This window comes from Protopterus annectens, chromosome 12.part0, assembly GCF_019279795.1.
Source record: "Protopterus annectens isolate FY-2018-M chromosome 12.part0, PAN1.0, whole genome shotgun sequence".
NCBI lineage: Eukaryota > Metazoa > Chordata > Ceratodontiformes > Protopteridae > Protopterus > Protopterus annectens.
The window spans coordinates 1,305,505,675-1,305,520,162 of record NC_056746.1 but is presented as its reverse complement, the minus strand read 5'-3'; the positions used below and the strand labels follow the sequence as shown (position 1 = coordinate 1,305,520,162).

The window sequence follows — 14,488 nt, the reverse complement described above, 5'->3', positions numbered from 1 at the left end:
GAGGCTGGACTCTGCCCTTCTGAGCTGGGAATTTCTGGTTAAAGTCTTATAGTGCCTGCATATTTGAACTGCTTCTTACTGTAATTAGTACACCTTGTTTGCTGTAGCATAGACTAGATCCAGGCCTGCTGAATCTAGCTTTGTTTGTATGCTTGTTGTTTGTTTGCTTGTTATTTCCCTGAAAAGCTAATTCCACCTAAAACGCGGCTTTTCAGCGCTTATGTGGATCCCTTGTGATATCTGCATTGCTTACTGTACTTATTTCCTTGTTTCACTTGAAAGAAAGTTACTGTTTGTCATTTTTGCATTTAAGTTACCTGTAACACATTGCATTTAAGTTACCTGGCACTTGCTCACTAAAGCAATTATATAAGTCAACACTAAAAAATTAAAAGCACTACACCCTCACAAACTCCCCTTGAGTACCTTGTTCCCCACTGGCCCTTTTTTCAATTATAAAGGAATTCCCAATACTATTCTAGCATGTCCAAAGGTCAGTTGTCAATCTCCTCTCCGGTCCAGCTGGTGAATCTGGGAATCTTGAGGCAATGTTACAACTGCCTCATGTACACAGACAACCCTCTCCTCCTCCCAACAAATTCCAACACATGTGAGAGATGCAACCATATAGCCAAACTGGAGGCTAAGCTCTCTCAACTCAGTACTGGCGTAACCAGTCAGGAGGAGAAGGAAACCACACTCACTACAATTCCAGTCTCACATAGACCTACCACAACAGCAAACCAAACACATAAACACACAAAAACATATTCGGAGGCTCTAAATAAAAATCTGCCTAAGCAGCAGAGACCTCCAAAGCAGACACTCAAGCAACCGCTACCCCAAAACAAAACACGTGCAACACATAGCTCACAAAGCCAGTGTGCTGAACAGTCACAGCCCTTAAGGCTAAACAACACACCTGATACACTTGTAATAGGTGACTCTATCGTCAGGCACACTGATGTCCCGCTCACCAGGCTGAACAAGGAGAAGGTCACGGTGAGCTGCCTGTCGGGTGCTAGGATCCGCCACATAACACAAGCACTCAGGTCACTCCAAGGCAAGTACAAATATGACTCAGTCATTGTCCATGCTGGTGTGAATGACCTGAGAAGTACCTCCCTGGACTACATGAAAAGAGACATAGAGGAGCTGTCTGAGCATGTAGCCCAGGCTGGTATGACCCTGACCTTGAGTAGCATCTTACCCTCACCAAGAATGATGCCACAATATGAAGACAAGATGATCAATTTCAACAATTGGCTTAAGTATTGGTGTCATTCAAAGGGGATCCAATGCCTGTCAGCCTGGGATGACATGCTCGACAAGCCACGATGCTTCGCTATGGACGGCTTGCACCTGTCACCCCTGGGCTTTCAGATATTGGCAAAGGCTCTTGCTACCCCCATAGTGCCTTTTTTAGGCAAGGCTCAAAAGACAAACCCACCTCCATAGGTATCACAAGGGATAAGAAACTAAGAGTAATGTTACTCAACGCCAGAAATCTAAACCTCAAGATGCACGCACTCTAAACTCTCCTTAGCATGGAGAACATCGATATCTGTGCAGTAACAGAAACCTGGTTCAAGGCTCCCGAGAGCACCCCAGCACTAGCAGGTTATACCTCATACCATGCTTTTCAGCCCCAAAACTTGGACCAAACCACAAAAGGAGGGGGAGTATCAATATCCGTCAAAGATACCCACACCTCCAGGTTGGTGGCACAGCACGAAGCATCAGAGACTATCCATGTGCAACTAACAGTGGGTAAAACTGCCTTCCAGTTTATAGCCTGCTACAGACCACCCTCCCAAACCTAGGAACCCCACTCGGCCTTCCTGAGAACACTGGAAAATATGAAGATCTCTCCAAACACCATTATATTGGGCGACTTCAACTACCCAAACATAGACTGGGAGCATTACTCTAGCTCCAACACCCTAGCCCAAAGGTTCCTAGAATTTATAAACTCAAATGCTATGGAACAACTTGTTACCACTCCCACAAGAGGGAAAACATACTGGACCTGATCATCACCAACATGGGGACTTTATGCTCCAGACCAGAAGTGTATCCCTCACTGGTAAGATCAGACCATAAACTAATCTCACTGGATATTCACATCCCGACCCCACCCCCCCTGCCCAGAAAACCACAGTGAAAAACTTCTCTAAAGCAAATTTCACACTCCTCAAAACCGAGGTGGAATCCTTCAAAGCCCCCTGGCCTGTGGAAAATACGGCCCAGACCGCAGAATCCTTTATAAACGCATTCTATGAACACCTTCAGGAATGCATGGATCATGCAATCCCAAATAAAACCAAGACCCAATCCTCCAAAGGCAGACGTCCTGTCTGGTGGACCCCAGCCATAAACAAACTATACAATAGAAGGAGGAAGCTACTACATGATAGAGCAAAATCCCAAAAAGGGAAGGCATCTCTGATCAGTATTAGCAAAAAACTACGGGCACTCATAAAATCGTCTAAGGCCAGCTTCGAGAGAAAAATTGCATAGGACACTAAGGATAATCACAAGGCTTTCTTTAGTTATGTTAGTAACCTGGGTGGGAATTCCCAGATATGCTCAGAATTAGTCCAAAATGACAAAAAATACACCGAACCCACAGACATTGCCAACATGCTAGCTGACAGGTTCAGTGCAAACTCCCCCCCCCCCCCCCACCACCACCAAAAGGGCAAATATCTATCCCAGAACCTGACATCTCAAATGCTCAGGTAAGAGCCACCCTCTCCAAAGCAAAAAACACAGCATCAGTGGGACCAGACGGTGTCCCGGGCTGCGTCCTACATGAACTCCAAGAAGAGCTAAACCCAAACATAAAACTACTGTTCAGTCTCAGCCTTACTACAGGATATCTACCCAAAGAGTGGCGTACAGCAACAGTGGTCCCTCTCCACAAAGGTGGTGCCTCAACGGATCCTGGAAACTATCGTCCCATAAGCCTGATTAGCTTGGTCTGCAAAGCTATGGAAAGGATCATCATGGACCTCATAAATAAAGATATTGAGGACCTACAGACACTGGATCCTACCCAGTTCAGCTTTGTTAAGGGCAGATCCTGCCTCTTAAACCTGGTTGATTTCTTTGAAACAGTCACCAAGGCCATTGACGAGGGGAAGGTGGTCCACACAGCCTACCTGGACCTCGCAAAAGCCTTCGATACATTACCCCACTCGGGCATTATAGATAAGCTCACCAGCTTAAATATAAACCCCTATGTCACTAGATGGGTTGCAAACTGTCTCTAGGACAGAACCCACATGGTTAGAATTGCTGGAGCCATGTCAGACTCCAAACCAGTTACAAGTGTCGTCCCACAAGGCTCAGTCCTGGGACCTCTCTTGTTCGGTATATATTTCTCGGAGGTACAGGCCAACACGGAAGGACTGTGGCTGACCAAGTTCGCAGATGACTGCAAACTGGGCGCCATAATTGACTCCACATGGCCAAAATGGTTAGAAAAACATTTTATATAGCCCACCTAATCATGAAGGGATTCACATCTAGATCAGGGGAGGTCATCGTGCCTCTTTACTCATCCCTCATCAGGCCCATAATTGAGTACAATGCCCCTTTTGGGATGTACCTTACCAGACACCTGCAGCAACTGGAAAGACCCCAAAAGTACCTCACCAAGAGGATCAAAGGGCTCAAACAGATGCCATATGCTGCCCGGTTAAAGAAACTCCAGCTCTACTCAGTGGCATACCACCTGCTCAGAGGCGATCTGTGCCTGACGTATAAAGCCATGTCCAACCCGGAATTAATGGACATGCTGCACCTCAGAAAATCCAAATCCCATCGAGCCACGTGCTCGAGAGACTTGAACCTCAGCACTGAAATAAATAGGACATGCTGGAGGGACAGATTCATAACCCAGAGGCTCCCTTCACTCTGGAATAAAATCCCAGTCCAGGTTAGGCAGAGTCCCTCATTGGCTCTCTTCAAGAGGAATCTTGATGAGTGGATGGGAGATCGTAGGTTTACCCCGGGTATCACTTCTGTGTCACTGTTAGACAGAGGCACAGTATACTAACCTCGAAAAATAGCATAGCAAAATTAATTTAAAATGGGTGGCGAAAGCCAAACACACTCTGGCTAGGCTTATAAATGCCCTAGGGCAGATAGCCTAGTATGAACCGATAATGGTCTGCCAATCTATAATAACATTCCCCAAGATTATTGTTTCATGATTTATTATTATTGATGTCCAGGGTAATATATCTTCCAACACTGTTATATTGTCACCTGGTGAGATATATATTGCTATTATGCACATTTTTTTTGTTGTGTTGAGATTCAAATTAGAAAAGGTGGGTATATTAGTTGTGTAGGGTGTGATATTGAGTGCAGAGAGATATGGAAGGGCTATCCCTCCCCATTTCTTTTTAGACCTATCTCATTTGGCTATTGCAAAATTTGGAGGTATTATTTCTGAGTCTTTTACATTGGGGTGTAGCCATGTTTCGGTAAGGGCTAATATGTTGGGTTTATTTCGATCAATCCAAGCATGCAGTGGGGCTATTTTATTACATATACTTCTAAGCTTCAGTGTTAGTATGTTTAAATCTTTGGGGTTACTTTTGGGATTAGGATTAAAGGGTGAGCCTGGGTTAAGATGTATGTCTCCACTTTTGAGTAGATAGGTGATGAGGAATGAGTACTCTGGAATATGTCTTTTATACATAGGTGAGGATACTGGTGTCAAGTGTGGTTTCATAGGCGGTGAGGAGCCAATTTGTGGATTGAATAATATCAGAGGGTATAGGGGAAAAGCTGGGCGGAGATATGTGAGAAGCCGTGTTGTTTATTAGGGAGTTGGTTAGAGGAGGTTACTGATCTTGATCAGTTCTTGATCTTTCCTTTCTAAGTCTCTATGTAAAAGTGCCAGAATTCAAGATGTTGACCCTTTAAAATCTGTTACTTCTCATCCTTCAAAGGAGTTTTAAGGTAACATTTGATCTTAAGGATGCATATAATTATATTACCATAGTCATAGTTTTCAGGAATTATTTCAGATTCTGTGCATCAGGGCCAGATTATCAGTTCTCTGTATTACCCTTTGGGTGATCTATAGCACCCCGTGTATGTACAAAATGTCTAGCGCCAGTCATAGTTCACTGCAAACTCAAAGGCATTCACATATTTTCTTATTTAGGCAACCTGTTTATCTTTGCAGAGTCTTTTCTCAGAAGCCAAAAGTACTTACCATGGGTTTCTTTGTTTCTGACAAGTTTGTGATCCCAGATAAATGTTCAGAAATCCTCCTTGACCCATTCATACAGGATTGTCTTATAGAAAACTTGCAACAAAAAGGTTTTAGATCCAGGAGAAAGTGGATTTTTATTTGGAAACTTTCCTGGGTTTCTCCGATCAGTCTCAGGCTTCTAAAAGAGTATTTCACAGGATCCTTGGGTTCATGGCTTTGATGATTCCCATGATTCCTCTCACCAGGATAAGCATGAGAAAAATTCAGTGATTTGTAAAGAAAACATGGACCCATCTTCATCTTCATCCTCTGGAATTTCATATTCATATTTTAGTCTTTGTCAAAAAGGAACTGCACTGTTAGAAACAGCAAATGGGACTAAATCCAGGTCTCCCCCTTTCTCCTCTGATTCTAGGTCAGTCTGTAACTATTGATGCCTGAGAGTTTTCTTGGAGAGCAGTTTCAATGGGGGTAAAGGCGCAAGGCCTGTGGATCTCCTTAGACAGACCAAAACAGTTATATGTCAAAGAGACAATGGCTGTGATCCAATTCTTAAAATCTCTTCATCATCTGTGGACCCCAGAGCCTCTTCATGTGATATTAAATAACATCACAGTGATGTGATACATAAACATGCAGGGGTCCCAGGTCATACCTTATGTGCTGGCTGGCTGTGATAGCATGGAAGGTAGCTATACAGCACTCCTTTAACCTCCAAGCATCTTACATTCCATCACAGCAAAATATAGTAGCAGACAAACGGAGCACTACCAGACTTACCCTCATGAATGGAATTTGAATGAGAAGGGCTTCCAGGAATTAATCCAGTTGTCGGGAATACCACAAATAAATCTGTTTTTTCTCTGTCAAGGTACATCTTGCAGTCATTTCTGCATGTCTTCCCACAGATCCTCTACTTTCCTCTCTGTTTTTACTGAAACAGTTTCTGAAGGGAGATTTACACCTGAGCCCTCCTCATAAGCAGGTCTCCTTCTTGGTATCTTAACTTTGTGCTGAAAAAGTAAAATTATGTCTCCATTTGAACATGCTCATCAGGAAGATGTGAGGTTCATTACATGGAAAACTGTTCTTCTCATTGCCCTGACATCTGCAAGAAGATTATATCAGTTGCAAGCACTCATGGTAGGTGAGGCCTGTTTTTACATAGAGATAGGGTCTCCTTAAGAATAAGTACCTCATCCATGACAAAAGTGGTTTCAGAGTTTACTTTGAATCAAGCCATTAGTCTTCCAGTCTTCTATCCAGAGCCTAAGAACCAGGGAGAAAGGATTCTATATACTCTGGACATGCATAGGCAGCTATGTACTAGCTTCATTTAGCGTTAAGTCGTTCAGAAAAGCAAATCAGCTATTTGTTTCTTGTGTTGGGAGAAAGAAAGGACAGCTCATGTCAGGACAGACTGTTTTAAGATGGTTGTCGTCAGCTATTGCCTTTTGTTATTCCCACCATGTTAAACCAGTTCCAGGTAGTATCGAGGCGCATTCTGCTAGAGCTGTGGTTTCTTTTATGGCATATTGGAAAGAGGCGTACTCTAGTAGTATTTTAGATGCAGCGACATGGTCCTCTGTATATACTTTTACCAAGCATTACAAACTAGGTTCCTTTTCTAAGTCTATGACAGCATTTGCTAGAAGCATCCTCTAGGGGCTCCTGGATCCATATCCTTCCTTGCCCAAGGGTCATAGACTTTGGTATTCAATCCATACAGCCTGATGGCCACTGCACCAGTGAGAATGATGAACATAGTACAGTTGTGTAAGTTGCATTTACACATAACAGTAGACATTTGAATTCTTCACTGCTGTAGTAGCTATACCCACCTTCTATCCCTCATTGTGTGTATATAATTACTTGTTGAGATATAAACATTTTGATAGTATTATATCTTTTTGAAGTACAGGATGAATTTGCTCTTTCTTTACTTATGGGCAAGAAAGTTCTGAAGAAAGCTTCACTCTGACTGCTGATTTCCCTTTACAGGACTGACCAATCAGCAATCAGATTGAAGTTTTGGGAGGGAACCAGAGATTTTGGAAACTGGCTAGTGGTTGTGCCCTGGGCAGAGCACAACCCATACAGCCTAAAGTGTACTGCAACAATGAAGAATGTGAACATCTACTGTTATTGGTAAGTGCAATTTACGGAACTGTACTTTCACTTGAAATTTCTTTTGTGGAAAACATTCTTCTTGGTGGGAGTAGCTTCAGCCAGAGGAATATCAGAAGTACATGCGCCATCTTCTGTCTTTCCCCTACTTAATTTTCCACAAAGACAGGATGTCTTTATGTACCAACCCTTCTTTTACCCCCAACCAATGCATTTACTGGTCTTTTGTTTTCCAAACCATTTCAACAAAGGTGAATACATTTTATATATTGTAGATGTTCATAGACAGCTAAAAGATTATACATACACAGAACCAAACTCTTTGCGAATGAATCCCAGCCTTTTCTGTCTTTTGCTGCCAACAAGCCTGCTTCTAGAGTATCTAAAGTCACTCTGTCCAGGTAGCTTTCTGATTGTATATCATACATTTATTCTGCTCACAACTGTATTTTACCATGCAAACCCATGTCTGTTGCCATTTCTACAGTTTTCTTCAGAAATTCCTCAGTAGATTAAATGAGTCTATATTATTACCTCGAACGTCCAAAATACCGAATACAACTCCGTCGACACATAAACATCGATCTACACATTCAGCGAAGTACCAAACCATCGAAAATGAAGACATTGAATGCATTAAGTCATCAAAAGTGCCATTCATGTAAGTGAAACCCAACTAAGTAAAACTATATTAACACACTTTTTGCAAGGGGGCAAACCCCCCACCCCTCCACTTAAATATACCAACTCCGAGACCGCACTAAAGTGGGGAAAATGATATATTTCCTCATTGCCACAATCACGCTGCTGGACAACAAACATGTTTGATGTTTTCAGTTTCGACAGTTTGGGAGTTCGCTGAATGTGTAGATTGACATTTATGTGTTGATGGAGTTGTATTCAGTATTCTGGACGTTCGAGGTAATAATATAGACCCGATTAAATCTGCACTGCAGAAACATGGTCAGTGTTGCACACTTTCACCAAGCATTATAAATTGGATGTTATTTAAAAGTCTAAGAATTCCTTTGGAGCTACCATCCTTGAGGGTCTCCTGTCATGATTCCACCCAGGTGTTTTGATAGTTAGGGGTTTTAATCAGTCAGTCCGATCAAATGGACAGGATGAATAGGATACCATAGTTACTTGGTTACTATAATGCTTGATCCTTTCATCCATATCCTTCTGATATGACAACCCACTTTCCTTCAGCCTTCCAAATTGCCATTCTGAGAGACCAGAATGACATTTGAAATCCTTTACTTTTGTCCATAATATGACAGGCATTTATTTCTTTGGTGACAACCTCAGTCTGAGGTAACTTTATGCACTAGTGTATTGTGGATAAAAATTAAAGTAGCTCGAGGCTGGAATGCCAGTTTTGCCAGTTTGGATCAGACAACCAGATCAAGGATACGTCAGTCAAATTGGATGAATAAGGATAAAAGGATCTAGTGTTATGTTAAGTGCATATCTACTATTTTTGTATCTTCCTGGGTTCATTCTTCTAGAGTGATACCTACTACTTTTGCCTTTATTAATAGCATCACTATTGATAATATTTGTGCAGCAGTAAACCAGCCTTCTTGAGCACCTCTACAAGGATGTATAAGCTGGACATTATTTCCAGATCCAGGTCTTCCTGTATGGTTGCTGTCCACGGTATGTTTCAGCGATGAATGGCATCCAAGAGGATTTAGCTAGAGGCTGTGTCCTAAAGATTACTGCAGATAAAACTCCTCTTTAGAACTGTATTTGCTTTGACAAATCTGTAACAAAGTGGTCTGTCTTCACTAACATACCCCAATCCCCGACCTTTGTTATGTATCCGGAATTTTGACTCCTCTTCTTTGTCTCTTTTCTTCTTCCTTAAGCTCAGGACTATAACAGAAAAACTGGGAGTGAGAGGTAAGTAATCTATTATAGGACGGTAGACCTTTTTAAAAGTCTATCATGAAGTTAAATATATGTTTGTATATCAGCAATGAGGAACCCTTTCCAGGTCTGCAGAAATTTTCTACAAGTTTGGAATTGGGCAGTACAGCACATCTTACAGTTGTCAGTAGTGCATCTTTGACCTTTGCAAGAACAATCTAGGGTTTTCCTTGAATAGTAAATTAATTCTAGCTTACATGAGGAACTTTGACCCACAGACCTCTCAGGTTAAATGCTCATTTGGGGAATTATAGAAATAATATGTTTGCTGCCACATAAACAATTAGCTAAGTACTGTTTGTTCTCTAATTCTTCATGAGGTGGTTTGGACAGTAGATCCACTCTTTTTTTCCTGGACTCAGACGATAATGTATGTCTTCCCTGTTTTCCTCTAATTCAGAGGACAGTATAAGAAGCAATAAAAAAGCCAGTCATTTTTTAATTACTGCATCTTGCCCTGGAGAGCCCAGATTCTTGCTCTTACTGGAACTTCTCTTCTTTCTTGGCCATTACCTTTTCAGAGGTGATTAATGTTACAGTTGCAGAGCAGGGTTTTGCACCCGTAACCAACGACAATATACTTATCAGCTTAGGGGATAGAATATTGACTCCTAACAGTGTTTCCTTTTCCAATCAAATACTAAATATCTTAAAAAAATGTAGAAGGCTAAATACAGGAAAATTATACTCACAAAAGGCAAAAGTTAAAGATGTTTGCCTGTTTGACTGCATAACATTGTGCGGATCCTTTAAACTGTCATATCCCCAAGGTCTTATGTGCCAGAAAGCTTGTTGCAATCACATTTTGCATATTCTTCCATCAAATTTCATATATTAACGGGTTTTTTTCGGTAGAGTCACTGTAAAAGTCAGTCATAACATCTGGGTTTTACCCACCCTTACCTGTCTTAATTTCTGTCCAGACATTTCACCAGTTGTGTATCATGGTAGGTGCGTAAGTGGCAAAGAACTTTCTTGAAATCTTTTCACCTCTTCATGTGTTTCACATCATGCTTTGCTACCAGAATAATTTTGTCTGCAAAGTACATTGTAGTCAATAAACGTTATTTAGTTTTTTTAGAGAGAATTAGTAAAAACATTGTTTATATCTTTTCTGCACTTATGGAAACCTATAGACTGATTTTTTCAGTTAGAATAAAAATACATTTGTTTCCTCTTAAAGCATCCATCATTTTCTATGAAATGGAGTCTAAAGAGTCAGATGCCCAGGAGGAAAGTGATAAATAGTAATAAATTGTTGAAGCAGAGGAGAGTTTTGAATGAAGCTGTAAAAAGACTTAAAGAAATGAAAGCCTGCATGCCCTTCGTCTTCATATTTTGAGTAGGTGTACTACTACTACTACTAGGTGGCTCCACTAAACAAGGATTCAGATTTTTTCTTATGTAACAAGATTTTCCTCACTGACCTTGATGTTACCAAAAATATAAAATTAGTAGCCACTTTGTAAGTACTTACATTTTTATGATTGTGTTGAATCAAGAGTTTCCTGTGGAGGATGATCTTAGCAAAACACTAAAGTATTTCCTTGGCTCCCTGTTGAAATGTTGGAACTTGAAATGGTGAAATCTTGACGTGGGGAAAAAAGACTGAAAATGTAGCAGAAGAGTGAATATAACGAACATTGTTATTCTCTTTTAAATTCCCCTTCTGCAGGGTGGCAAGCCTCCCTGCAAACCCCGATATAGGGAGACATGGCCCAACATCCCCCAAACTTATATATACCAAGTCCGAGACTGACATACCTCAGAGAAAAGGGATTATTCTGAGAAATTACAATCTCAGTCTTAGTACATGTAATTCTGGATTTTTGGCTAATTCAGTCTCCACATTACAAGACCTGACAATACAGGTCCCAACGTTTCAGTTACCATTTCCTCGGGTTAGGCCAGTTGTAATGCATTTTATTCTTCTGTTATCTTACTGTAGCATTCCTTTGATTATATAGTGTATGCAAAGGAAAGGAGTACTTCAGTTTTGTACAGGAAATCAAAAGGAACAATAGAAGCCTGCATTGGTTCTTTCACTGGACCAATGCCATTCTGTAGAAAAATTGGCCCCCTTTTGAAATGTCTGCATTCAAAATGCCAGTTTCTGACAAACTGAAAAAAAAAAAAGACCGAAACTACTGGAGAAGAACAAATCTTGAACATCGCTCTTCTCCTTTAAACTTCTTTTTTTGGTTGGGGCAAGCCATCCACACCCCTCAAACATATATATACCAACTACGAGATCAGCAAACCTCTGAGAAAAGGGAATATTCCAGAAAATGTACGTAGTATATGTAAGTCAGTTTTTTGGTCCATTCAGTCTCCGTATTTCTGGACTCACTCTAGCAGGTCCTGACATTTCAAGTGGTTACCAGAAAGAATGGTAACTCTAAATCTTTTCAAGAACTTATGGTGAGATGGACCATTTTGTTGAATCTTACAAACTTCCCCTGAGGTTGTACAACTGTGGAACATGTTATATTATGGGGATCGTGGGTGGGGGGGTCTTGCCCACCCAGTTCACTCAGGACTGCTAAGTTATTTTTCTAATGTTGAAATTAACATCCTTTGCTCTAGTGGCACTCAAAATAACAGTGTAAGTGGAAAGAACATTAAAGTACCTAGCTTCACATTTACTTGTGAGGGTTCAAAAGGACAAAAAGAAAAGGAAGAAATGCTCATTGACTCTTCAAACGAAGAGGTAGCTTTTTGTGCACATGTTGTTCCTCCTTTTTCTCAGGATTCTGAGGCACATTCTTCCTTCTTGAAATCATATATTTCATGGGAGAATTTCATGGTTGAATTGTTGGCTCTATCATCTCCAGAGAAAATATACAGGGAAAGGAGAGGGTTTCTAAATGCAGAGTGGCCAGTCCCTCTGCTTTACTATACTTAATGAGCTGAAGGCTGATAACCAGTACTGAGATTTTCAGCTTTGCTAATACTAGAGACTGAAAGATACTGAATATGTCCTTTAGACAGACGGGATTTATGTGACTCCCACAAAAATGGTCCTGCTACTATATCTTTGTTAATTTCCATCCAGAGTGGAGAAACTTTTCCATCTGATGTTATCAGTTTCCATTTATCCTTACCTTTGGGACTCGGTTCTGATCCTGGGAACTGACTTGGATGTTACAACAGGTCATACAAGACAAAAACTCTTGAGCTAAATCTCTACCCAGAAAACCCCTCTACAGATTACCTCAGATCTTGTTTGGCACTCTTGTTGCAAGATGCATCATCCAGATTCTCTCTCAGCTAAGTAAAAATTTTTCATAGTTTTCTTTTAAAAAAATGTTCATATTCCTTTATATATATATATATATATATATATATATATATATATATATATATATATATATATATATGTATGTGTATATATATATATATATATATATATATATATATATATATATATTTATTTATTTATTTTACATTTGTTGACCGGGATAGTCTGACTGGATACATGTCCTTTTTCAGCGGAGGCCCGGGGAGAAAAGCTCCACAGCAATAACAATATACACATAGGTTTACAAAATACATATTTGAGAGTGGAGAGACAGATGCAGAGACAAAAAAGCTCCACAGACAAAACAATATACAAGTAGGTTTACAGATCTATGGAAGAGATGTAGAGACAGCTGTTAATTCACATTATTTAGTTTTCGTTGGATAAGATATGATTAACAACTAGGCAAATAAGGGTCTACACAGTTATACTAAGATACAGTAAAGCAGCAATAGATTTTAATACACTCTGGTACAACATCACAGCCATTGTAACATATCAAGGATGGGTGAAGGAACAAAGAATACTGCAGCAGAACCAGGTGGATTAATGGTCAGCTAAATAATGATTGGATACAAGGCAACAGGAGGCCCAGATTAGTACTGGTGAGGTTGGATAAGTGGTCGCTCAGGAAGAAACTAATCAGATTTTATGCATGAACATAGCCATTGTGCCTTAAAGAATTGAGTTAGATTTTTTTTTGAATATATATATATATATATATATATATATATATATATATATATATATATATATATATATATATATACATAGTTTAATATTGCTCTACCCACTTTACCTTAATTGTTCTTTGCTATTCCTCTCCTTTTACACTTTGGTTTTCTCTGCTACCATCGTTGGTAGTTTTTCCTCATTTATTGATACCTTTCTATCTCACTTTCCTTTTCACGAGTGAGTGTGGTATTTTCTACCTAGTGGTAATCTTTTTCTGCCATCGCTGGTAGTGCTTTCCCTTTTCCCTACCTTTTTGGTAGGTCTGGCCTACCATTACTGGTAGCCATTTCATTTTGTGCTTGTGTGTGTGTGTGTGTGTGTGTGTGTGTGTGTGTGTGTGTGTGTGTGTGTGTGTATATGTGTGTGTGTGCGCACATGCGTGCTTCTTTCAGTGCTGTCGGTTGATTATTGTTTTTCTGTTATTAACATGGCAGACAAATATAAGGAGACTACTGGATTTAAACATTGTCAAGACTGTGGTAGGAAGATGCCCATCTCGGATGGGCATTCTTCTTGTGTATAATGTTTGGGTCTGTCACATCTACAACAACTTTGCACAGTTTGTCAAGCATTCAGCCACCAGCCCCTTGTAGAACACAGAAATAAATTGATACTCAAAGGCTTGATTAAGTCTTCCTTTGAGGAGGCTCTGTCCAAGTCTGACATAGCCTCACCTTCATCTTCCTCTTCTTCTAAATTGGAACATGGACAGAAGAGGAGTCATTTGGTGCCGCTGTCACCTTTGGCTCTGGCAGTCAAGAAACACAGATGTTCGGCTGTCACACCTCCTGCGGAACTGAAGCTTAAAGTTAAAAAATGTACAGAACTGACTTCTTTGGCACTGTCTGTGATAATTACCTCTGCACCACAGGTCTCGGTGCCAGCCACCTCGGTACCAATAACTCAACTTTCTCCTTTGGTACCAGCTACCCCTGTGGCACTATCAGAAATTTTTGGAACCAATACCCCCCCCCCCCAGGTGCCACAATCAATTTTCATCAGTGTACTCAGGACAAGATACTCCCCCTCAGTTGACCCCTTTGTGGGACAACACCCTAGTCCATTTCTAGAAAGACCGGCATCTTCCCCAAGCTTTTCTCTCCGTTCCTCCAGGAGTCTGACTGAAGTTCACAGCATGAGGTTGGTGAATCAGC

At 40.6% G+C, this 14,488-nt stretch overlaps 1 protein-coding gene across 1 annotated transcript in view; it reads left to right on the top strand.

Moving 5' to 3' along the window:
* The window catches only part of EFCAB8 (EF-hand calcium binding domain 8), a 3,728,836-nt gene that overhangs the window by 1,937,493 nt on the left and 1,776,855 nt on the right, over positions 1-14,488 (top strand). The window lies entirely within an intron of this gene.